Here is a 25,648-nt window from a genome sequence, read left to right on the forward strand (position 1 = left end):
TCCTCAGTTACCCCCCAGGTGTTGAGGGCTGTAATCCAAGCTCCAGCTCAACCATAAAGTATCCCTTTGGCTTCACTGAACCAGTCCTAACATTGGTGTCAGACTTCTTTGCTGAATCCTTCTTCAGCAAGTTGTAGCTATATTGGCCTCACTTGCACTGTGCTACGTATTTTTACAAAAGTACAAATTATGTATGACCCCAAAGACAAAAATACTCTAATTTTCACACTCAAACAAACACCAAGGAACAAAGAGTTTAGCCTCTCTTCTGGAACTGAGTGAGAACTACTATAAAAAGCTTTATAGGAGGCTGGGTACATACCTGTAACCCCAGCTACTTAGAAGGCAGAGATTGGCAAGATCTTGGTTCGAGGCCAGCATGAATAAAAATGTTAGTGAGAGCCCACTTCAACAAAAAAGCTGGGTTTGGTGGCACATACCTGTCATCCCAGCTACTCAGGAAACATAAGTAAGAGGATTGCAGTCCAGGCCAGCTCTGGCAAAAAACATGACACCTTACCTGATGAATAACTAAAGCAAAAAGGCCTGAGGTCATGGCTCAGATGGTAAAGTATCTGCCTAGCAAGCACACAGTCCTGAGTCCAAACCCCACCAGTACTGCAAAGGAAAAAAAAGTTTTACAGGCATTTCAGCTAATAAAAACTATATATAGCAAATTTCCCTTGAAATACTAAAACATAAGCTTGGTGCAGGCTACGATCTCATCTATCTGCTCCTGTTTTATTCTCAGGTCCCTGATTACCAAACATGATAAATGCTCTGTCAATAGCTATTTAAAAACTAAAATGCATCCACCTGGAAACTTTCTCGTCCAGAGAGATTATGGATGTTATGATATCTCCTGCAAACCAGGAATCTGATGATAGGTCACTCAAGTATAAATGCTACCCCCTTAAGACAGTGCTTATTTTTCTTGGTAAAAATTAAAGGGTCCACTAATCTTGCCTAATAGTATCTTCCAAAAAAGTCTTAAATATGCTGGAACTTTGTTTTTCCACTCAGAAAATGCTTTACATTTTTAAGGGGCCTGTACTCAGAATGGTTGGCACAGGAACTTAGAGGTAGCCACCCTCTGGAAGAAAGCAGCGGAATGGATCCAAGGCTAACCCATCCATAGGCTGACCAGCAACTGTGGAGACTAAACCCAATAGGACAATGATAGCCACGCAGATCATATAGTTTCCCTTAACGATCTGGACCACAAATACACAGAGGATGGGATAGAGAGAGAGAAGGAGACAGCATTTCCACCTGGGGGTGGGGAAGGAGCTGCTGTGAGACAGGCACAGAGCAGCCAAACCATGCTTCCCTTTCCTTCCAAGGCAGTCAGAGTGATCTCTATTTTCATAAATTAAGAAGCATAGGACTCCGGACCATTGATTTAGCCAAAAAAATGGGCTCAAACCCTGTGGTAATTGCTGTGACAACTAGTTTAAAAAAGGAAGTATTTATTTTAGCTCATGGCTTTAGAGGTTTCAGTCTATGGCTGACTGAATCTGTTTTTTGTTTTTTGGAGGGTTTTTTCCTGGACTTGTAGTGGTAAGGCTGAGTATCATGGCAGAAGGGCATGGTCCTCAGAGCTGCTTGTCTCAAGGAGGCCAGTAAGCCAAGAGACAGGAAGGGACAGGTGACCAGTACATCCTTCAAAATCACACCTCCATTGACCTATTTCTTCAAGCTAAGCCCAAGATCCTACAACGTCCATCAACTTGCAACAGTCAGATTATAAATCTGATTCATCCAGTGATACGGTCAGAACCATCACAGTCCAATAACTTCCCCAAACCCACTTCTAAACACTACTGCATTGAGAACCAAGCCTGAACACATGAGTTTGTTGAGAGGCACCTCATATTCAGTGTTTAACAAACTCCAACAAGCATGGCAATGATAGTTGGTTCTCCAAGAACAGGAGACGCTTGGTCTACAGTATCTAAAGAATGTAAGATATCGAACTCTTGCTCACATACAGAGCAAAAATTGGAAGCAAACATGACAAAACTTTAAGGTAGATGCCTGACATAACCTTTCTTTGAGTTCATTCCCTCACTATGTGGGTGATACTGAGGTAAATACAATGAGCAAATAGACCACCTACAGTTTGAAGCAGTTCTTTTTAAAGTGTGTGTTTCAGGGTGGGGGGTCGGGGGGAGAGGGTGGGAGTGAGGGGCAGGGGGAGAAATGACCCAAACAATGTATGCACATGTGAATAAATGAATAAAAAAGAAGAAATTTCTTAAGAGATATAGTACAGTTGGGGTATAATTCAATGGTAGAGTACTCTTGCCTAGATACATGAGGCCTTCTATACAATTCCCAGCATCAGGAAAGAAGGAGAGGGAGAGAAAGTGAGAGAGAAGGAGAAAGACAGGAAGGAGGAGGAAGGAAGGAGGAAAAGAAGGAAGAAAGGAAGAAGGGAAGGAAGGAAGAAAAACGGAGGAGGGAGAAGGAGGAGAGGAAGGAAGAGAAGGAGGAGGAGGAAAAGGAAGAGGAAGGAGAAGAAGAGGAGGGGGAGGGGAGGGAAGGAAGGAAGGGAAAGAAAGAGGGAAGAAATAAAGGAAAAAAGAAAGGAATAAAGAAAATAGTTCAGTATTTTACATTGCAATATATTTGGGAAACAAATCTAGAATTCTAAAATTTCCTTCCAAATTTATGCCACAACATAATGTGTTTTCAAAACTTTAACTATTTATAAAAGTCTATTGAATTCTATTTATAAGTCCTTGTAAGGTCCAAAATTCCACCAATTTATTGAGTGAAAGCTTCACATTAAACAGGATATATTTTTCATTTTAATTAAAATTTTTGTTCATCTGTGTTTGATTTGTTTATTTTCACTTGGAATTTGAATGCCACAGTCTGAATTAATCTGAAGAGTTGTCTTCTATACTTCAGAAACACATTTCTAAATGTCTCACAAGTCATTTAAGATATAAGCTAATGTGTCTATGGCATGTCTCAACATTTTAATAACATTTCATTGAATCAAAATCACAACACATTTGAAAAAAAAAATAAAGTGTGTGTTTCTCTATCATTTTCCTATTCCTAGTCTGTCCTGGATAAACAGGATTAGGACTAAACTGAAATACTAAAGTCAAATATAAAAATGCACCAAAAGATTAAAATCAAATTGTTACTATTATATGCCCCCAAAGAACTGAATACAGAGTCTTGAAGAGATATTTGTGTACCTTGTAACATTATTCACAGAAGCCAAAGTCTACTCACTGAAGAATGGGTAAACACAATGTGGATATTTATATAATAGAATATTACTCACTCTGAACAGGGACAGAAATGCTGACACCTGCTACAACAACCTTAAAGACATTATGCTATGTCAAAGAAGCTAGCAAAAAAAGGCCAATACTATATGATTCCAATTGTATAAGGTACTTACTCAAATCATAGCGAATATAGAATGACGGTTGCCAGTCACTGGTGGGTGAATGAAATGGAGATTTACTGTTTAATGGGAACAGTTTCAGTTTTTCAAGATGAAAAGAGTTCTGTAGAAGCCAAGGATAGTGATGACTGCACAGCAATGTGATTGTAACCTGAAGATGGTAAAAGAATAAGATTTATGTTGCATATATTTTGTCACTATTAAGAATGACTAGTTTGCATAAAAGCACTTCATACTCAATAAGTTATTCAGAATCTAAAAAAAGCCAGTCCCTCATGCTACTCATGTCATCTAATAACTATAAAATCTTTCACCCATTAACTAACTCATAACCAAATGCATCATAGGCAAAGTTACATTTAGATACCAGACATCAAACACATTTAAAGGTTAACCTAACCAAAGAAATGGAAATACATAAGAATCCATAGTGTAGAAACCAACCATCCCTGAAAGATGAAGGCAAATAAAGTAGGAGCACAGCACAAGACATAATTAAAATAACCCCTGAATAAATGTTGGAAAATAAGAAATTTCATTTCAATTGTAAACTTTTGAACTTACAAAATTTTAAATCATTAAATATGAAACTATACATAATTAAAAATTGAACTCAAGAGCCAGGTACTTTGGAGTGTGCCTGTAGTCATAGTTATTTGGGAAGCTGAGGCCTTAAGATCACAATGGCCAGCCAAGGCAACATGGCAAGGCCATGTCTCAAAAAAAGAAAAATTGAACTCAAGTTCAACCTAGCTCAAGTGCCAACTGACATTTGAAAGAGCTTAAGCCCTCCTCCTCACAACCAAGATCACCAACCTCAGGTTGCTTCCATTACACACGAGGAAGCCAACTTTCTAGATTTTTACAGAACTAAGCACCACCAACTACTATCATGATTTCTTAAGACCATGCCTTTAAAGTCTATAACAATTTTTATTATGCCATTTAGCAAGGTATCTACATACACTTTCTGACTCTAGGAACTTTTTTAAAATTTTTTTATTATTTATTCACATGTGCATACATTGTTTGGGTCATTTCTCCCCCCTGCCCCATCCCCCACCCTCTCCCCCCCAATTTGTTACTTTCCAGAACAGCAGGAAATCAGCCCTTCCTGGAAACACCTTTGTGATTCATATTTGATGCCATGTTTCTTGCACTACCCTCCCCAATATAACAACAACAAGCCAAGGAAGATAATTCTATTTAAATTAATTTTAAAACTCATTTGTTATACTGGCCATATTTTGAGGGTTAGACACCCAAAATGTAGCCAGTGGTACTACTCAACAATAAAGATACAGAATATATCCATCATCCCAGAAATGACTATTGGACAGGAGGGACAGGGCAGGAACCCTGTGAGCTTTTCATCAGTGACCACTTGGCACCTCCTGCTGAGTGACTACCAAATAGGTATCCCTCAAACATACAGAATAAGTGACCAACAGTAAATGGGTACGTGGAGAATAAGGTAACTGTTTTACAGCCCCAGAGCACGACTGTGCTTTGTACACAGTGTGTGGTGTGTGTGTGTGTGTGTGTGTGTGTATGTGTGCGCACATGTGTGTGTGTGTGTGTGTGTGTGTAAGTTGCACAGGGACTATAGATACCCAAGGATATAATAGAGTCAGATTTTACAATGGTAAAACAAAGCAAAACTCCTGTGCATAGCAAAGTATTCAATTCTCCCAAAAGATGTACTTTCCTACCCAAAGTGTGGTCCAGGGGCTAGCAACACAGTGTCATCCAGAAGCTTGTTACAAACATAACACAATGGCCAGACACATTTTGGCTTGTGAAATTGGGGAGAATCTTTCTGGGTGGATTTCTCAATGTAGACCAGATTATTGCTGTGCTTCTCTCCCTCAGTTCCAACTTCTACCCTCTAAAAATGGATGCTGAAGATAGAATTCTTGTTCAACAAGCTTCACAGTAGCCAAATAACTGCTATTGCTTAGGGTCCAACAGCCCAAGGAAACGCAGTAAATGGAGCAGAGATAGTTTCCAATCTCCAGCCAAGAGAAAAGCAAAGAATAAAAAGAGCAACAGGCTTTTACCGTTAGTTTTTCCACCAACCCTCTCCAAAGTCATTAGGCTTTTCACATGCACCAATGTGGCAGCAGGCAGCAAGCACATGAGGTGAGTGGGCAGTGGTCAAGAACAGTGCTATGTTTTGTTTAAGAAAAACCAAATTTTTTTTTCAAAAACAATTTATAGAAATTAGAAGGGAAAAAGAAAACATTTCAATCAATCAGGTAGAAATGTAGTGTTATGCAGCATAAAACTTGGGAAGAAGTAAAAATCATCAGCTCTAGTCATTGATCTAACCGTGGTCACACTAATTTGGCCATACTTATATAAAATATCTTTCCTTACCCCTAACTCCCAGGATACCAAACCATCTTCTCATCTATACTGGGTGTCCCTGGTATTTCAAATTTGGGAAGGAAGAGCCTGAGTGACTGTCTCAAGTATTCTAATCCCTAGAAAAGATTGTATGTACTTCAATGTAAACTAAGAATTTTAGCTTCGTTTTAAAGTGCTTTTAATGTGATTGACACCCAGTGAGAATCAAATCTTAAAACAACAATGTCCACACTCAGCCTATTACTGAAATAGGCCAACGGCCTCAAAAGAACAAGCTATAGCTCTATTTCTAATGTAGTAACTTGGTAAAATTGGACCACAGCACCTCCAAATCCCATTTGAACAAAACTAGAGACAAATTAGCATATAAAATAACCTTCCAGTCTAGCATGATGGCACTGGCCTGTATTCTCAGCCACATAGGAAGCTGAGGAGGTTGGATCACTTGTGCCTAGGAATTTGGAATAAGCCTGGACAATAGCAAGACCCTTCCTGAAAAAATAATAACTTTTATCTTAAAATTGTCCATAAAAATTGTGTAATCTCCATAACTGAATGAATTACTATATTTCACTAATTTAAGGCACTGATTATAAAATGCAACATGTTGTATATCTGTATAGAAAACAATCGATTATAATTGGTCCAAAATGTTAAATGATCATTAATTGTAAGTCATATTCTGTTTCAGAGCTGTTAAAAGTATGGACAAAGGTGTATCTTAGAATGGATTGCACGCAGCACTAGCCTGACATGATGGCACCCACCCAGAATCTCAGAACCTAGAAGGCTGAGACAAGAGAATCAAGTTCCATGCCTGTGTGCATAATGAGAACTTATCCCAAAACAGAACAGCAACAATAACAAAAAAAATGCAGCCAGGGGCTAAGCATGGTGGCTCATGCCTGTAATCCTAGATATTTGGGAGGTGGAGATTGGGAGGATCACAGTTTGAGGTCTTCCTGGGCAAAAAGTTTGCAAGACCCTATCTCAACCAATAGCTGGATAGAGTGGCACGTTCCTGTCATCTCAGTTATGTGGGAAGCGTAGATAGGAAGACAGAAGTCCAAGTCAGCCTGTACAAAAAGCAAGACAGACCCTATTCCAAAAATAACTACAGAAAAAAGGGTTTGGGGGTATGGCTCAAGCAGTAGAGCACCTGGCTAGGGAGTTCAAGTGCCAGAGTTCAAATGCCAGTACCATGGTGGGAGAGCAGCAATAAAAATGTATTCTACAGATAATTATTCAAAGGAAGTATTAAACATTAGGCATTTTAAATGGAAATATATTCATAATCAGAAGCACATTCTTAAAGTTTTTGGGATTTTTGTTTCACTTCTCATTTGAAATGAAGAGGCTATTCTGGCAGACATCTTGCACAGACTTTAAAGCCTATTTGTTCTCAATTTGGAAATCATCTCATTTTTCCTTCTAGAATCAAAGATTAGGACACAAGATAAACAGGTCTATGTTATATGATCGGTGTAGACCTAGACAGCAGTCACAACTGAAGCCAGATGTCTGAGGCCCTAAGTTTCAGAAGCTAAGTGTTTTCCCCATAGAAATACCAAACAAATAGGTCCTTAGCATTCCTTAGTCCAAACATGAGTAAGGTATGGAACAGTCATTAATAAAAACATCTGTCCATTTCCAAAGCTGCTCTTTCAGCTCTCCTGACAGATTATGGATGCCTGATCATTTGCTCAATCTGATCCTTCACTTGGTTGCTTTTCTCTATTACAACACTACCCAGCTTCTTAAACAAAATGTTTTCTTTACTTGCTCTGAAAGATGGAGACCATAAAATATTACCGCATCAGCCACCTGCCAATCATGAGTCTCATAACACCCACTTTATATGACACTGCTGGGTAGTTTATGGAAGACTGAGTTTTTGGAGGTTTTTTCTGTGGGACTGGGATTTGAACTCAGGGCTTCATGCTTGCAAAGCAGGCATTCTACTGTTTGAGCCACACTTCCAGCCTTGGATGACTGAGAATAGCAGAGTATTTCAAAAGTTTTTAGTGTGTGCTATAAGTAGACATAGATATTCTGACCCCAAAGCATCCTGAAAATGTGCTAATCCTCTTCTCTGGCCTCTTTAGAAGTGATGATAATTCAAGAAGTCACTCATAGTCCATCTTCCTTAGATATTAGTCCTTTCTGTCCTCACTTCTGGCAAGAGGCTTCACAGGGCAATCACCAGCATTAACTGAGAAGGATTCAAACCCCAATGCATTGGAGAGGAATTGGTTGGAGACATCAGCTATGGGCTCCATTAGAATATTTCCAGACGTCTCTATTACTGAATTCCTCCTTGTGTCATTCCTCTCAACCACTTCAGAATCCATATCATTCCATTTCTCTTCATCCTCCCCTTTGTTCTGCTTTTCATATTCAAAACTAGAGGACTTCTTTTCTGATCCTCACTCTTTCTGTTTCTTTTTCGCTGGCGATCCAGAGGCAAAGTAGCTAATTTATGCAGTACAGGAAATAAAACAGCAGTGAATACTGCTGACCCCAAACAGGTGTACAGAACTACTGGTAAATCTGGGTATCTTCCTTGAAGAATTCCAATTACTGCAGGAATAGCCATTTCTCCCAGGCACGCACCAATTACAAAAAAAGCTGCAGATTTCCCAGTTATGGTTGTGTACTGTTCAATCCATGAAATACCGCTGGGAAACGTGGTGGCCATTGAGGCCCCATACACTGAAGATGCTATCCAGAGACAAAGTGGGCTCTTGTCAAACAGCACCAGAAATAAAGATGAGGTCAGACTGCCAACATTGCTCACCACAATCATGGTTCCAGGTTGTAAACATGCAGCAAAGAAGATTGCCAGGCCCCTGCAGGCTGCAAAGGTCCCCCAGAAGATGGAGTTCAAGCCAGCTGCTTCCTTTTCATCCATGCCAACATGAGTGGTTGCAAATGAGAAAATGTAAGAGCCATAGGTTATCTCAGCTCCAACATAAAAAAAGAAGAACAGGAAAAGGAGACAGAGAAGGGCCTTATGGTATTTAGCTCTTCGATATTCCTGAGCAGATGCTGTTGATTTTTTCTTCCTTGAGCTTTTCTTAAAAAACAGAGCAAACAGAAAGACAGAAACTACTAGAATGTAAGTGCCAATGGAAGCATAAGCCCACAGTAAATTCATGTCTTCAGGTACTCCAAATAGAGAGCCTGAGTCAGCTTCAGATGATTGGTTCAAGGCTGGAGGGAGAAAGCCAATCTCTGTGTGGTTCTCAGCAGACATGGTGGTTGTACCGAAGGCCAATTTAGCCAGAAGGGGAGCCAGAAAGGCACCCAAGGCAAAACTGAAGTGTAAGGCCTGCATGTGTGGGGCTCCTTTGTCTCCCCAAATCGCCAAGATGAGAACATTCGCACCTATCAACAAAAGACAGAGAAAATGGTTTAAATTATACACAGTAACTTGTAATAAAACACGTCATCACTGTGAGAGAGCATGGCATGGCAGTAGCTTGTGATGTTCTAAGTTGTCAAACACTGTCCCTGAGTCAATTCTGTGATTAAGGAAGTTTGATCCACTACCATCAGAGAACTATGTGTTATAATATGTCCTATTCATACAGGGAATTCTACAAGCTGGTAAACCATGACATCCTAACCCAGGCTTATTAGCAAAAGCATTTATAAAAAGACAATGCTGTTTCCAAACTAGGAAGTAATGTTGATACAAGTGTTATGTTTATATACTAGGCAAAATTCTATCATCACATAGTGGCCAAATGACCAAAGTGTCCTGTACTTGTAATTTGTAGTCAATTTCAATTGAGGTATAATTACTTATGTATAAAACAGATGCAAAGCACCCATCCAGAACCTGCGTACTCCAAGATCCTGTGTGCCTATTCCAGAAACAAGAACGCTTTTCAGAACCTGCACTTCCACTGTCCAAGCCCCTACTAGATGAAAGGCCAGAGCATCAAGTCTTTGGCTCCCCCCACATCTGTTTTTGGTGGAACTGGGGTTTGAACTCAGGGTTTTGTGCTTGCAAACAAGGCATTCTATCATTTGAGCCGTATCTCCAGTTCATTGTGCTCTATTATTTTTGAGATAGGGATTCTGTAAACTATTTTCTCAGGCTGGCACCATGATCGTTCTGATCATGATCGTTTTAGAGCCACTGGCTCTAGCTGACTGTCTCTTTTGTAATCAGATACTTTCAGATAAACACGTAATTCCACTCTGTAACTGTACAACCAAACTAAGCCTGAAGTATAATATATGTTATGGTCTATCGAATAACATTAAAACAGGGAAGGGAAGCATATTAAGTTGGTATTTACGAGGCTTTCAAAGACATGATGATGTGGAAAACAGGGACTTCTGAGAAAAAAGAACAGAAAAGAACAAAGCAGTACAGATGGCACAGGCTTTGCAAAGCTCAGACTCTGCAGTGCCTTTTAAGTTGAGTGGCTGCTTCTGTGCTTTTGCAGACAGATAGTGGTTCCACACTTATTTTATCCAATTAACCATCAATTCTTCTTCTTACTCAAAATGTTAAAATTCTATCCCAAAATGAAAGCCCCCTCACCTATACTATAATTACACTTAGATGGGGATCCTTTCCTGTCAGGATACTGTAACTCAACAATCTCTTCTAGAACAAAATTCTAAAGATCACTTCATAGTTGGCTGTTCAAAGTTGATGCCCTAATTCACAAGAAGAGTAGCTGCTAGCAGGTTGCTTCTGACTGGGTGACCTCATGCCCAACTTTAGTGAGTCCTCGACATTTCAAGAGCATTATAAGTGACAGCATAATTTCATCTACCTACTTTTCCTGGCAGTAGTGTCCTGATCCTGGAAATGACACAAAAGGATTCACTAACCTGTATTCAGAATGCCACCCGAAGCACCAAAGACAGACATTGTGGCAATCAGCAATACCACAGTCTTGCAGAAAGGAATAAGATAAAGACCAACAGTGATGACCAGCATCGACATTCCTGGGAAGAAAAGGTTAAAATGCAACTGTAACACCAGTATTGATGCAGGGTCATGCATCTAGTCAGCATTGTAAAAATGTACAAGGATACAAATTAAGGTCAAATTAAAACTATTCATCATGAATAGAAGAGAGTTTCAGTTTCTACAAGTGGTTATTTCATCTAAGTCCTTTATAATATCTATAGGTTATAAAATATAAACTACTATACCATGAACACAATTCTAGCACTACTAATATCAAACTAGTAAATCATAACACAAAGCAATGTTTTATAGCAGAGGATACAGGCCAATAATTATCAAACCTAAATGGATTTTTAGATATGAGATAACAATGTAAAAGAGAAATAATAAAATGCCATCAATATAGTCGTTTATATCAAAACTTTAGTAAATAAGTAATAGGAGAGAGCAAAGTTCAAGAAAAAGATTCTTTCAGCCCCACTTGAAAATAAAAGGGATTATTTTATGGACATATTTATTCATCAGCAATGAGTTATCCTTGTTTCTATAGGAGTTTTATCACATTAATCTAAGTTTTCTTTAAGCATATCAATTTATTCAACACACAGCATGTTAAGGGTTTTGCCATCTATTTCCAGGCTGAGGTAGAGCAGTCTGAGGCCATTGCTGACATGGGGCAGCAAGGACAAAAATGTAGCCTATATCAGTTCCTCACCATCCCCTGCCCCCTTCATTTTCAATCCAGAGTCTAGAGAGCCTGGCAAGGGTCCAGGTGCCTCTTTTGACCTCTGGTGGCCCTAGGGGACTTGCCCTATACCCTGAAAAGCAGAGTGTTTTGGACAACCAGTGAGTGACCCTTAGGACAGGGTGGTGCCTAAATTACAGTGAAGGTGGGGAAGGCTCAGGACAGCTCTCTCTCTCTCTCTCTCACACACACACACACACACACACACACACACACACACACACACGCCCCTGAGGGTAACCAAGTTTCCACATGGCCCAGCCCAGACTCCCCATAGCTGCTAAGCTGAGAGCAGGCAAACCCAGCCTTGGTGGGGGACACCAAAACACTGCCATTTCAGTTGTCCACCATTGTGCAGGCTACTGTTTTCATATTTACAGCCAATGTAAACTCATTGACTGTCATGAAAGGTGAAAAATCAGTGTTTACTTACCCAAAAGTAGAGAATGATTCATGCAGTCCAAAAGAACTCCACCAATCACAGAGCCACTCAAAAATCCAGATGCACGGCTCACAAAAATTAGAGACAGACTGCTGATATTACGGTTCACATTTGTTGCCAAATCTTGAAAGGTGGGGCCCAGTATACCAGCAGACATCCCCTAAAATTTAAAAAATAAATCCTTTTATTTGTCATTAAACAATGTCTATTCAAATGATGGCCTTTTCTACTATAAAAAAGTGGGAGGGGGATTACAATGTAATATAGAGGATTTCTTTAAGTCCCAGAGTCAGGAAAAATATGTGACACTTATCACTAGAGGTATACACTCCTAGAGTTTTTCTTCAATTTGCAACTCTCAATTTAAAAAATTTAAGAAACAGTTAAGCTTTCTGACTTCTCGCTGCAACTCTATATAGTTTTTGAACAATACGTAAAAGACTATCCTGAATTAATAGTTAAAAAGATATAACAAACCTATTTTCAAAATAATTTCTTTTTTTTTTTTTTTTTGTGGGACTGGGGGTTGAACTCAGTACCTCAAGCTTGCTAGGCAGATGCTCCACCACTTGGGCCACTCCGCCAGCCCTATTTTTTTGAAATATACTATGTGCATAATAACAGGAATTTAGATGTTAAAATCTGGAATTATCAAACATCAAATTGTTATCCCTCCTTTTTATGTCACGATGGCAAAATTTCTTGTACACATGGCTTCTTCCTCTGGACTACATATATTTAATCTGCAGGAGATAAACATTTTGTTTCTAAACCTACATTTTTCTTCAATGATATTCCAAGGTCCTTGGGAAGGATATGGTCTGCAAGGTTGTCTCAGCACTCATTACATGCACACATACAGATGATTTTAACACAATGTGTTAGCAAGAACTAAGGGGTACAGCTCCATTTCAGAGGAAATTCACAAGCCCCTTTAAGAAAAATGTCCCTAAGTCATCTACATTTCCAGAACAATTGATCATAATTGCACTGCTCTGCTCCAAACTAAGAATATTATGCCCCCTGTCCAAGCAGGAGCAGTCCAGAACTAAGTACAGGGTGTGCCCAGGCCCCATCAGCACAAGAAGCCTGAGCGCTGGCTCTACTCAAACTGCTTCATGCCTTTGAGGGCCTGGCACAGAGTGAGGGCTTAGCAAACATCTGCAGGGACTTCTTTCTCATTCACCACCCTCCCCTCTCACCAATCCCCCATCCCCCACTCCTGCCACTTTCCCACGGCTCTCACCCCCACCATGAAAAGATTCCAAAAAACAAGCCAGATCTGGTGTTTCACAGCTGCAATCCCAGCACTGGGGGGGCTGAGGCAGTAGGATTGCCTGTTCAAGGCCATCCTGGGCTTTATAGTAAGACCCTGTCTCAAAAAATTTTTTAAAATAAATAATCCTTTAATTCTATGAAACAAGTGTGACTCAGACTCTCTGGGCTGCTAACAGCCAGAAGTGACTCTCCCTTAAGGATTCATCCCCACAACCCGGCACTCCAGAGGCAGAAAAGATTTGGCAAGAGGAGACTGATGAAGGTGCTTCTGTTTCTGCACCTTGCGAAAGAAAAACACTGCAGGATCTGAAGGCTGAATTTAAATAGGACTGTAGGCAGAGTAAGAGACGATCACAATCTACCAGTCCTCTGTATGATCTAGACAAGTCACTTTCCTTTTGCGCCCTGTTTCCATATCTGCAAAATTAAGCAGTTGGATGGGTTGGTAAGGTCACAAGGAGGAGGAAATCTGTCCCAAAGTATAGCTTTTCTGTGCAATCATTTGGAGCTGGAATGTGGGTGCAGAGAGCTAAAGATCCAGGCCACTCTCCTTGAATTTCCCCATCGCATTAGTAAAATCAGTTTCCCACGTGACAATACCCTGCACGATTAGAATTGTGCCCATTTTTCCGGATGAGGAACCTGAGGCCCAAAGTGCATCCAAAGTCACACAGTGTGCAGATGCCAAGCCCTGTTCCCTGCGGCATGCCTGCCTGGCCCGGGAGGGACGCGGCCCCAGCTCTCACCAGCCCCAGGAAGCCCGCATACAGAACGGCGGTGGTGAACCAGCGCAGCGCGCTCTCCGCCCGGCCACTCGGCCCCCGGGACCCCGCCACCGCCTCGGGCTCGGCCTGGAGGAGCCGCTGCCCAGCAGCCGGGGCCGCAGCCCCGCGGACGTCCGCTTGCAGCTCCAGCTTGGCGACTGCGAAGTGACTGTGCTGCGATCATCTTTCTCGCTGCTGCCAGATGCCAGATATTCGGAGCTGAGCTCGCCCTGCCCCCAAGGGCCGAAGGTCTCCGAAGGCGCCAAGTCCCTAGGGACCGCCGGGAGTGGCGCGGACTTTGGCACTCGCAGGTGCAGCTCCAGGGCGCACATTAGCGCAGCCTGGAGACGCAGCAATCAAGGAGTTAAAGATGCCCTGAACCATGCGGAGGAGATGCCTAGGAGACGTCCAAGATGCCTAGGAGACGTCCAAGATGCAAATCCGCGCTGCTCAGCGGCCCAGAACACCTGGGGAGCAGGGCAGTGAAGGCCTTGCCCGCGGATTTTCCCCAAATCTATGCCCTGTTGCCTTCCTCAACCGCGCTCCGGGGTTTGTCGTCTGTCTTTCACTCCACAAACACACGTGGAGTGAAAGCTCTCAAGAACACGATCTCAACTGATATTCCGGGCAACAGCGCTGTCCAGCTTAGCTCCATTTGCAGGGAGGAGGGCGAAGGCACAGAGAGCGAGTCACACCTTGTCCATGGTTACTCAGCGCATCACTGGCCTTATATAAACAGTGTGACCAGGGCTCAAGAAGCAGAGCTGGGCTTGCAAGCTGTCCCTTGCCCCAGATTCAGCAAATAATTCCAACAGGGCATGATTTGTGGGATTGTGGAGTAGTTATGCCAGCTGAGAGGGAAAGGCTTTATCATTTGTATGTTTGTTTGTTTGTTGGTGACTGGGTCTTGCTAGGTAGCACAGGCTGGCCTGGAACTCACAATCCTCCTGCCTTACCCCAGAGTTCAGGTTTTGTTTCCTTTTCCTCTTTACTCAAGCTAACCATAGCCTCAACAAGAATAAATATTTTTCTTTATTAACCATCTTTTTCACCTCATCTCTGCACCCCCCCCACACACACACACCCCTCCCAGACAGCAAACCTTAGTCTCATCATTCTTTGGAGCCCAGCTTTCCAACTTGATCCATGTGGTCATTAAACCTGCCCACTTTTTCTCAGAAATGTCTCTTAAATCAGCTTCCAATTCTTCATTCTACTACCAGAGTTCTTGCCTAGACTGTCACAAATACTTCCTAGATGATTTCCAGTGTCCAAGACTTGAGAATTTCAGTGGGGGCCTCTTGAACATCGCAGCTGTGAGAGATAATAGGACTTGAAAAATTAGACTCAGGAGCCCAGCTTGGTGGCCCACACCTGTAGTCTCAGCTACTCAAGAGGCTGAGGCAGGAGGATCACTTCAACTCAGAGTTTCATGACTGGCCTGGGCCACACAATGAAAAAACTCTTTTTTTTTTTTTTTAAAGTTGCAGTCATGCATGTAAAGGTAGCAGTTTGAGATATATTCTATTTAGTTGAAAGAAGATGTGTAAATTGATTATTGACTGCAGGATTCATGATAAATTAGAAGGAAACAATATGAATTAAAGGCTAGGAGAACCTATCGAAAGGAAGCACTAATTCCCATGGGAGACTTGTTGAATGCTCTGTAGAGAGAATGGAGCGTTTTGAATGAAAAGTTAATGCAAATATAGGAAGAAATCTTTGGCCAGGGAGTGTGGAGAGAGTCATCCACACGGAGGTAATTCAGTTCCTACCTTCGTAGAGTTTGCAGACTAATCCTGGAGACTCCTATGACACAATGACACAAAAGATCCATAGTTTAAAAATTTTGCTAAAGGACAGTGAAGGAGAGAAGGGAGGCTGTGATTTTAGACACCTATTTTAGTTTTAGGTATTAGGAAGCTGTTTTTGAGAAAGTCCGATGGGGTTGAGGTAAAAGGCGTATACAAGAGAACAGAAGACAATGTGGGAGAGGCAGGTCAGGGCCATATTGAAAAGAGTTGTGAATGCCTGCAAAGGAGTTCAAATTTGACCATCATGGCAAATTGAGATTTAACAAACCTAAAATGCTCCCTAGGAAAATCAAGTTTCATGATAATTCCTGTCTCCTCAAGCCGAGCTCCCCTATAAACCTGTCCCTACTTCTGTGGCATCCCATGCTGCTGCCACCAGTCCCCTGGTCATCTCTGTGGGGAGCCTGGGTGCTGCCCTGGTGCTGCCTTCTTTCATCTCCTCAATTTATCACCAAGATCTGCCAGTTTTACTTCCATAAATGTTTCTGAAATCAAACATCCTGTCTGTCAAAAAGCTAAATTGCAACAAATTTGAAGTTCTAATTGACCTTTTTTTTTTTGAAAGAGAGTCTTGGTATATAGGCCTAACTGGCTGTGAATTCACGATTGTCTGCCTACTTTCCGGAGTGCTGGAATTAAAGGCACGTACTGCCATACCTGGCTCTAAGGTTTTTATTAGGCATCCTAGGATTGGGCAGGACCTCATTCCATGAAGATAGAATGGTGCTTGGATAAGCCAAGCAGAAGCAGTTGACTTTACATGCAGAAAAAGAATGAAAAAGCAGAAACAAGAAAAGCAGAATGGTCCTTCAAAAGTTCCTTGTTGAGACTAATAAAAGAGAGATTCCTGCCAGGTATGTCAGGGTTTAAGATGATAAAAGATCTGCAGATAGTGTTGTAAGTGTGTGCAGAATAGTTACGATTATAACTAAGCTGGTCCTGGCTCAAATATATTTTTATGGACCCTCCCAAACCATACAGATCCTGATTTCAGAGTTCAATGAACCCTGAAACTTTATAATACATATATACATGGAAATGTCACAAGGAAATCCCCTGTGTAGCTATCTTAAACAAACAAAAACGTCATCTTATTATTTTTTTTTTACCAAATCAGAGAACAGGAGGGTGGAACAGGCCCTACTTGCAGGGTTGGTACCAGTGGGAGAGGGGAGGAGGTGGGGAAATGGTGAAGGAGGGTGAATATGGTACAATACTGTGTACACATGTATGTAAATGGAAAATGATATCTGTTGAAACTACCCCAGGCATGGGGGAAGGTGAGATAAAGGAGAATGATGGAGGGGTGAATTCAACTACGATATACTTGATAAATTGTAAGAACCTCTGTAAATGCCACAATGTACCCCCATCCTGCACAATTAAAAATAAAACTGAAATGTCATATATGTATATATCATGGTACTTAGACGCCATGGGTAAGTCAAAATGTTGGTTAAAGGGAAGTTTAAGGATGATAGCTTAGGAATTATACCCAAATAAAAGCTTGCATTTCTAAAAATTGGCTGTTTTAATGAGCAAAGCAGAAAAACACCACCCCCAAACCATTCTCTTTTCCAAAGGGAGGTAAGGTAGGGGATCCAACTGTTCTCAAGCGCACTTTTGTGAGCCACAGTGTATTGTCCTGTCTTTTTGGACTCACAAACTGTTCACAGGGAGTGCTGTGGTCAGAACTTGGACACTGAGTCCACCTCATGCCCAACCAAGTCCATGAAGATGAAGCAGGGGCACAGTGACAAACTAAGCCCTGCTTCCTCATGGAAAGTATTTGGGGACCCTGTTGTCACACAGTCTGTTGGACCTGGAACCTGGAAATCCTCTCCTTTCCTCCCAGTGTCAAGGCTGTCTAGGAGGAGCCAGAAAAGGCCAAGATTTGCCCAGAGTCCCTGGTATGAGGCAAAGGTGAAGGACGGTCCCTGCCCTGAGCAGAGGGCACAGCTGTAAACTCAAGTCACCAAGGCAGAGCTGGGAGCAGTGGAGTGTCATTTATTACAACTGGTTAGATAAGACAAGAATAGTTGATGAATAGTAATTTTCTAATGGAGATTTAGTTTCAGTTTCAACTTTCTCATTTTAAAAATATCTTTTCCTTAGACTTTAGGTTTGAAGAGGGGTAGGGAGACAGGAATCTTGCTTTAAGGAGGAAGCACTGACCAGATTCTCACTGTCCTTGTTTTAAATGAGTGAAAAACAGTCCTGGTCACTGACAGCAGGCTTCCAGCTGCCAGGCCCTGTAGAGAGAGAAGCAAGAAGGGCGTCCCAGTTTCTGCCTGATGTGCCATTTAGAAAGCCTCCTTTCCACTCTGAATCAGACACATATCTGGAAATTATTATTCAACATCATACATACTCAGACATGCAAGTACCAACGGCTTCTTTGGTGTGTTGTATGCTTATAAATTATCATGAAATTCTTCATATCCTGAAGACCAACGATGGTACGTGTCATTTCCATAGAAATGCGTGAAGTGAAAATAGTATTTTCGAGTAGGAACCCAACACAACCGAACATACATTTTTGAGACACTCAAAGTCTATAAACTGAAGATATACTTGATTAATTTCTGAAGAAATTCCAAGCTCATTTTTAAACCTCAAAGAGACAATTAGTGACTCATGTATCTTATTTTAAATCAACATTAATATTTATATCAATATTTTACTCTTGTATAAAACCATATAAATAGTGACCACACTAATATTCAGCTGTAATAAATCTACAAAATCACTCCTACTCTTTAAATCTGCCAAATCAAATTGATCACTGAACACCTGCACAGAAGGACAAGCAACCTGCAGAAAGACTGCACTAGGCTTTTTGACAGGGCTTCAAACAGCAATATTGACTATTTCCTTTCCTTCACCAAGCAGTAGTAGAGCTAATTATAAAACAGAAGACCTCTTATTTTTGGCTTGTCCTTCAGAAAAAGAACACAACTGCTTACAAAGCAGCATGACTTAACCAAGCTGTCAATCAGCCTAAAAATCCCTCCCAACCAGGCATGTCGGCACATGTGTGTAATCCAAGCTGCTCAGGAGGTGAAGGCAGAATTCCTAGGTGCAGGCCCTCAGGGCAAAGTTATCAAGCCCCTGTCTCAAAACTAAAAATACAAACAAAAGGGATGGGGGCATGGGAGGATGGGGGGGTGACTCAAATGGCAGAACACTTCCCTAGCATGCAGAAGGCTCCTAGTATCCACTCCCACCCCCAAAAATCCTCTTCTCAGCAGAGGTTCCAGTTTTCTGCCCTGTCAAAGGCTCTGGTCCTCAACCTTGGCCAAGCATTACACTTACCAGGGAAAGTTTAAAGATATCAGTACATCAGCATTCAGGGCGCACTGAAGACCATTACTTTGATATTTCAGTAAAAGCACTGGGTATTGGTAGTGTTGAAACACTGCCAGGCGATTCTAACAGCAGCCAAGGTTAAAATCCACAGGAGCACAGGCTTATCACTAATGCAGGGACAAGATTGCATTCTCCATCATGTTTTCCCTTGGGTCCATCTTCTTCCTGAGTTTAGGGTCTGGAGGACACAGGAACAAAATGTCATTTTGTCCTTGCTCAGTATTACTAAGTACTTTCCGTATCGCAGTCCACAAGAAAGCATTTTGCATTTCTACATAAAATAAAAATGGTAGTGTCTAACTGATTCTGATATAAAAAACAGTAAAACCTGAAGGCTTGCCATAAACCTGTACTCTGCCAAGAGCAATTCCATCCTTTGTTTCTGCTCTACTGAAGACTGGCTGTGAGCAATTAGGCAAGAAGGAGGAATGAAAGGAATACAAATAGGTAAAGAAACTGTCAAAATATCCCTATTTGCAGACGACATGATCCTATACCTTAAAGACCCAAAAAACTCTACCCAGAAGCTTCTAGACATCATCAATAGCTACAGCAAGGTAGCAGGATATAAAATCAACATAGAAAAATCATTAGCATTTCTATACACTAACAATGAGCAAACAGAAAAAGAATGTATGAAAACAATTCCATTTACAATAGCCTCAAAAAAAATCAAATACCTAGGTGTAAACCTAACAAAAGATGTGAATGACCTCTACAAGGAAAACTATACACTTCTGAAGAAAGAGATTGAGGAAGACTATAGAAAGTGGAGAGGTCTCCCATGCTCATGGATTGGTAGAATCAACATAGTAAAAATGTCAATACTCCCCAAAGTAATCTACATGTTTAATGCAATTCCCATCAAAATTCCAATGACATTCATTAAAGAGATTGAAAAATCCACCATTAAATTTATATGGAAACACAAGAGGCCACGAATAGCCAAGGCAATACTCAGTCAAAAGAACAATGCAGGAGGTATCACAATACCTGACTTCAAACTATATTACAAAGCAATAACAATAAAAACAGCATGGTACTGGCACAAAAACAGACATGAAGACCAGTGGAACAGAATAGAGGACACAGATATGAAGCCCCACAACTATAACCAACTTGTCTTTGACAAAGGAGCTAAAAATATACGATGGAGAAATAGCAGCCTCTTCAACAAAAACTGCTGGGAAAACTGGTCAGCAATCTACAAAAAACTGAAACTAGATCCATGTATATCACCCTACACCAAGATTAACTCAAAATGGATCAAGGGTCTTAATATCAGACCCCAAACTCTTAAGCTGATACAGGAAAAGGTAGGAAATACTCTGGAGTTAGTAGGTATAGGTAAGAACTTTCTCAATGAAACCCCAGCAGCACAGCAACTAAGAGATAGCATAGATAAATGGGATCTCATAAAGCTAAAAAGCTTCTGTGCATCAAAAGAAATGGTCTTTAAACTGAAGAGAACACCCACAGAGTGTCCTTATCAGACAAAGGACTGATAACCAGAATATATAGGGAACTTAAAAAACTAAATTCTCCCAAAACTAATGAACCAATAAAGAAATGGGCAAGTGAACTAAACAGAACTTTCTCAAAAGAAGAAATTCAAATGGCCAAAAAACACATGAAAAAATGCTCACCATCTCTAGCAATAAAGGAAATGCAAATTAAAACCACACTAAGATTCCACCTCACCCCTGTTAGAATAGCCATCATCAGCAACACCACCACCAACAGGTGTTGGCGAGGATGCGGGGAAAAAGGAACCCTCTTACACTGTTGGTGGGAATGTAAACTAGCACAACCACTCTGGAAAAAAAATTTGGAGGCTACTTAAAAAGCTAGACATCGATCTACCATTTGATCCAGCAATACCACTCTTGGGGATATACCCAAAAGACTGTGACACAGGTTACTCCAGAGGCACCTGCACACCCATGTTTATTGCAGTGCTATTCACAATAGCCAAGTTATGGAAACAGCCAAGATGCCCCACCACTGAAGAATGGATTAAGAAAATGTGGTATCTATACACAATGGAATTTTATGCAGCCATGAAGAAGAACGAAATGTTATCATTCGCTGGTAAATGGATGGAATTGGAGAACATCATTCTGAGTGAGGTTAGCCTGGCCCAAAAGACCAAAAATCGTATGTTCTCCCTCATATGTGGACATTAGAACAAGGGCAAACACACAATGGGATTAGACTATGAGCACATGATAAAAGCAAGAGCACACAAGGGAGGGGTGAAGATAGGTAAGACACCTAAAAAATTAGCTAGCATTTGTTGCTCTCAATGCAGAGAAACTAAAGCAGATACCTTAAAAGCAACTGAGGCCAATAGGAAAAGGGGAACAGGTACTAGAGAAAAGGTTAGATCAAAAAGAATTAACCTAGAAGGTAACACCATGCACAGGAAATCAATGTGAGTCAATGCCCTGTATAGCTATCCTTATCTCAACCAGCAAAAACCCTTGTTTCTTCCTGTTATTGCTTATACTCTCTCTACAACAAAATTAGAAATAAGGGCAAAATAGTTTCTGCTGGGTATTGAGGGGGTGGGGGGGAGAGGGAGGGGGCGGAGTGGTTGGTAAGGGAGGGGGTGGGGGCAGGGGGGAGAAATGAACCAAGCCTTGTATGCACATATGAATAATAAAAGAAAAAGAAAAAAAAAAGACTGGCTGCGATCTTTGAGACCATCATAAGCTTGTGAGGCCTTTGTGACCATGGTAATTTTTTTTGTTTTTTTTTAATTTGGCAAGCCAAGCCTTCTCTGGCTATCTTTGCAAGAAAACGTTCCTTTTTGTAAAGCTTCAATATCTTGGTCAACAGCCCAAAGTGTGTTTACACTCAGAACACAACGCTGTCCTCCAGGGCTAGAGTTTTCTGCAAGTGCTGAGATTTGGGTCTGAGAGCTGAGAATCTGCTCAGTTACCCCCAGGCACTGAGGGCTGTAATCCCACCTCCAGCTCAACCATAGTGTTCCATTGGCTGCACTGCACCAATCCCCATGTTGGTGCTAGACTCCTTTGCTGGAGACTTCTTCAGCCAGTTGTGGCTCAACTAACCTCATCTGCATTGTGCCAAGTATTTTTACAAATTGTAAACCAAGTATGACCCCAACAACATAAAAATCTGGAAATGTACAAACACAAACATAAGCTAAGGAACCAAGAGCTCAGCTACTCTACTTTTGTGGAATTTTGTGAAAAGTATTATGAAAATCTTACAGGCTGTTCAGCTAATAGAAATGGTGTCTAGCAAATATTACTTGCAGCAGTAAACAGAAAGAAACTCAGTGCAGGGTAGGATCCCATCTTTTTGTTTTGTTCCCAGGGCCATGATTACTGAATACAAGTAAGTACTCAGTAAATATCTGTTACTTGACTAAAATGCATCAATTTGGAAACTTTCTTGTCTACAGAAATTAGGGTTACAATTGTATCTCCTGCAAAAAAGGAAGCTCTTTATAGCTCATACAAGTATAAATACTACCCTTAATAAAAATCAGAGTCCACTAACTTCATCTAATAGACTCTACCAAAAGAAAGTGTGTAATTTGCTGAGCTTTTAACCATGCCACTTGAAGACAAGCCAGGCCATCAGTACCAGGGCCTGCCCATTCCAGGCACCCAGTACTGGTACCTACTGCCACCTTGGTATAAAGCAGACAGTGGAAGTTCCCATTGGGTTTTAAGTGCCCTTGTGCCACCTTGGTATAAAGCAGACAGTGGAAGTTCCCATTGGGTTTTAAGTGCCCTTGTGCCCAGAGTGGTGGAGGCAGGAGTGTGGAGGAGGCCACTCTCTGGAAGGGAGTAGCAGAGTCCACCCAAGGCCAACGCATCCACAGGCTGACAAACAACTTCTGGGTTAAGCTTAGTAATGACAATGGCATCAACTCAGGTCACCCAGGTTCCTTCCAGAATCTGGGACAAAAATATACAGAAGATAGGACAATAAGGAGAGGAGGAAGAAGTAGTTCCCCAGAAGGGCATCGGTGCTGTGAGACAGGCAAAGCCCAGCCCAGCTCTAGTCCTTGATCTCTTACTGTCTGCTTCTACAGCAGTCACAGTGATCTCTGTGTTTGTAAATAAGGGAGCACAGGATCCAGGACTATTCATTTAACAGAAAATTGAGATTAAACCTCCAACACAGCCAGGTGTGGTGATATACACCTGTAATCCCAGCAATTCAGAAGGCAGAAACTGGAGGGTGGTAACTTGAAGGACACCTTGGGCTACATAGAAAGACCCTGTTTTTTTTGTCTTGTTTTATTTTGTTTTGGTTGGGGAGGGAGGAGAAAAACATTGCTATGATAATGATAGTTGGTACTCCATGGATGGCAGAGGAAGTTCATTAGTACTTAGCCTGCAATAGCTAACACATTGGAAAATCTATAACCTTCCTTTGGTTCATTCCCTCATTATGTGGGTGATGTTGAGGCAATTATAATGGGTGAAAAGTCTACTAGAGTTTGCAGTATTACTTCAGAAACTATGTGTTTTCTATCCTTTTCCTGTAGCTGATGCCTTATGGATAAGCTGAAGTTGAATTAAGCCAAAACAATAAATAAAGTCAAATAATAAGAACAGGAAAAATATTAAAAACAGAATTATCATATGATTAACATATGGGCATAAGCCCCCAAGGAACTGAAAACAGGGTTTGAAGAGATATGTCTATACCAAGTTCACAACAATATCATCCACAATCACCAAAAAATGGAAACAACCCAGGTGTCCACCCACCAGTGAATGGATGAACACAACATGGAATAGTCATATAATGGCATAGTATTCAGGCTGAACAGGGACAGAAATGCTGACACCTGCTACAGCACTGATGAAACTTGAAGACATTATGCTAAGTCAAAAGAACTAGTAACAAAAAAGACAAATATTGTAGATTCCATTTGTTTGAGATACTTAGTCAAATGATAAAGAATGTAGAATGATGCTAACCAGGGGTTGGTGGATGGGTAGAATAGGGAGTTAGTGTTTAAATTGGGTAGGAGTTTTAGCTTTGCAAGATGAAAGGAATCCTGTGGAGCAGTGGTGGTGATGTGCAATTCACATTTCACAACAAAGTACATGTACTTAATGCCACGGAGCTGTACACTTGAGGATGGTACAAGTAAGATTTATGTGCTGTGTACATCTCATTGCCCTTAAAAATAATTTGCAACCAGGCGCTGGTGGCTCACATCTGTAATCCTAGCTACACAGGACACAGAGATCAGGAGGATGACAGTTCAAACCCAGTGCAGGCCAATAGTTTGCAAGACCCTGTCTTGAAAAACCCTATCACAAAAAAATTGAACTGGTAGAGTGGCTCAAGGTGAAAGCCCTGATTCAAGCCCCAGTACCACCAAAAAAAGTAAATGAAGTAGGAATATAGCAAGAGACATAATTAAAATGACACCTGAATAAATGTTGGGAAAATAGTTAATTTTTACTATAAAATTTTAATTCATTAAGTTTGAAACTATACATAATTAAAAATCCAACTTAAGCCAGAACTAGTGGCTCATACCTATAATACTAGCTGTGTGGGAGGCTGAGATCAGGAGGATTGCAGTTTAAGGCCAGCTAGAATAAACAGTTCAAGAGTCCTAATCTCCAAAGCAACCAGAGCAAAGTGAACTGGAGGTGTGGCCCAAGTGGTAGAGCACCTGTGTTGCAAGCATGAAGTCCTGAGTTCAAACCTCAGTCACCTTCCCCACACATACACATAAAAAAAATTCAACTTAACAGCCAGGTGCTTTGGGCCACACAAAGTCCCAGCTACTCAGGAGGCTGAGGTGGGAGGATCACTAGAGCCCAGGGGATGAATGCCAACCTTGACAACATGGCAAGACCATGACTCAAAAAAAAAAAAAAAAGCCAACTGGTGAAAGCATATTGAGAAAGGAGTTTAAATCCTCCTCATAACCAAGGTGACCGACCTCAGTTTGCTTCTGCTATACACAAGGGAGGCCCAAACTGAAAGAGATGATAGGTACCCCCTCTCCCTGGGTCCCTGGTACAGGAGTTAGCATTGTTAGAGCACCACAAAATACTATTTAAGCACTGCTAATGTGAATTATAAGCCTTTATTATAAGCATCCCTTTTAATGTTTGTGTTTCTGCTAAGTGCGCTGAGATGTTGGAAGCTGGGGCAATTTGACTCCCTAATTGACAGCTCTAAGACCCTTCTCTGAGGCCCTGCTGCTGTTGCAAGTGAAGGACTAAGAGCTAAGCATCCAGCTGGACTGCCTCATCTCACCAGCTGCTTTGAACACGCCACAAACACAATAAGGAGGCCACACACCAAAGCACAACTCTGGCTCCGGAAAGCACTGACCCAGCAAACAGCTGCCATTACAAATCTTGGGAAACTCTAGATGGCCCTGTATAGATTTCTACCTAGACAAGAGTGGGAGCACTTCCCTGATGACACATTAGAAGACCTATGATTGGTATAGACACAGTCCTTCATTTCTATAAGGGACT

At 41.3% G+C, this 25,648-nt stretch overlaps 1 pseudogene; it reads right to left on the minus strand.

The window, feature by feature from the left end:
- Positions 1–4,516: 4,516 nt before the first annotated feature.
- On the minus strand, positions 4,517–14,142 carry LOC109689729 (sodium-dependent glucose transporter 1C-like; annotated as a pseudogene).
- Between the last annotated feature and the right edge of the window lie 11,506 nt (positions 14,143–25,648).

The sequence above is a fragment of the Castor canadensis genome, chromosome 1 (genome assembly GCF_047511655.1).
Source record: "Castor canadensis chromosome 1, mCasCan1.hap1v2, whole genome shotgun sequence".
In the NCBI taxonomy this organism is placed as follows: domain Eukaryota; kingdom Metazoa; phylum Chordata; class Mammalia; order Rodentia; family Castoridae; genus Castor; species Castor canadensis.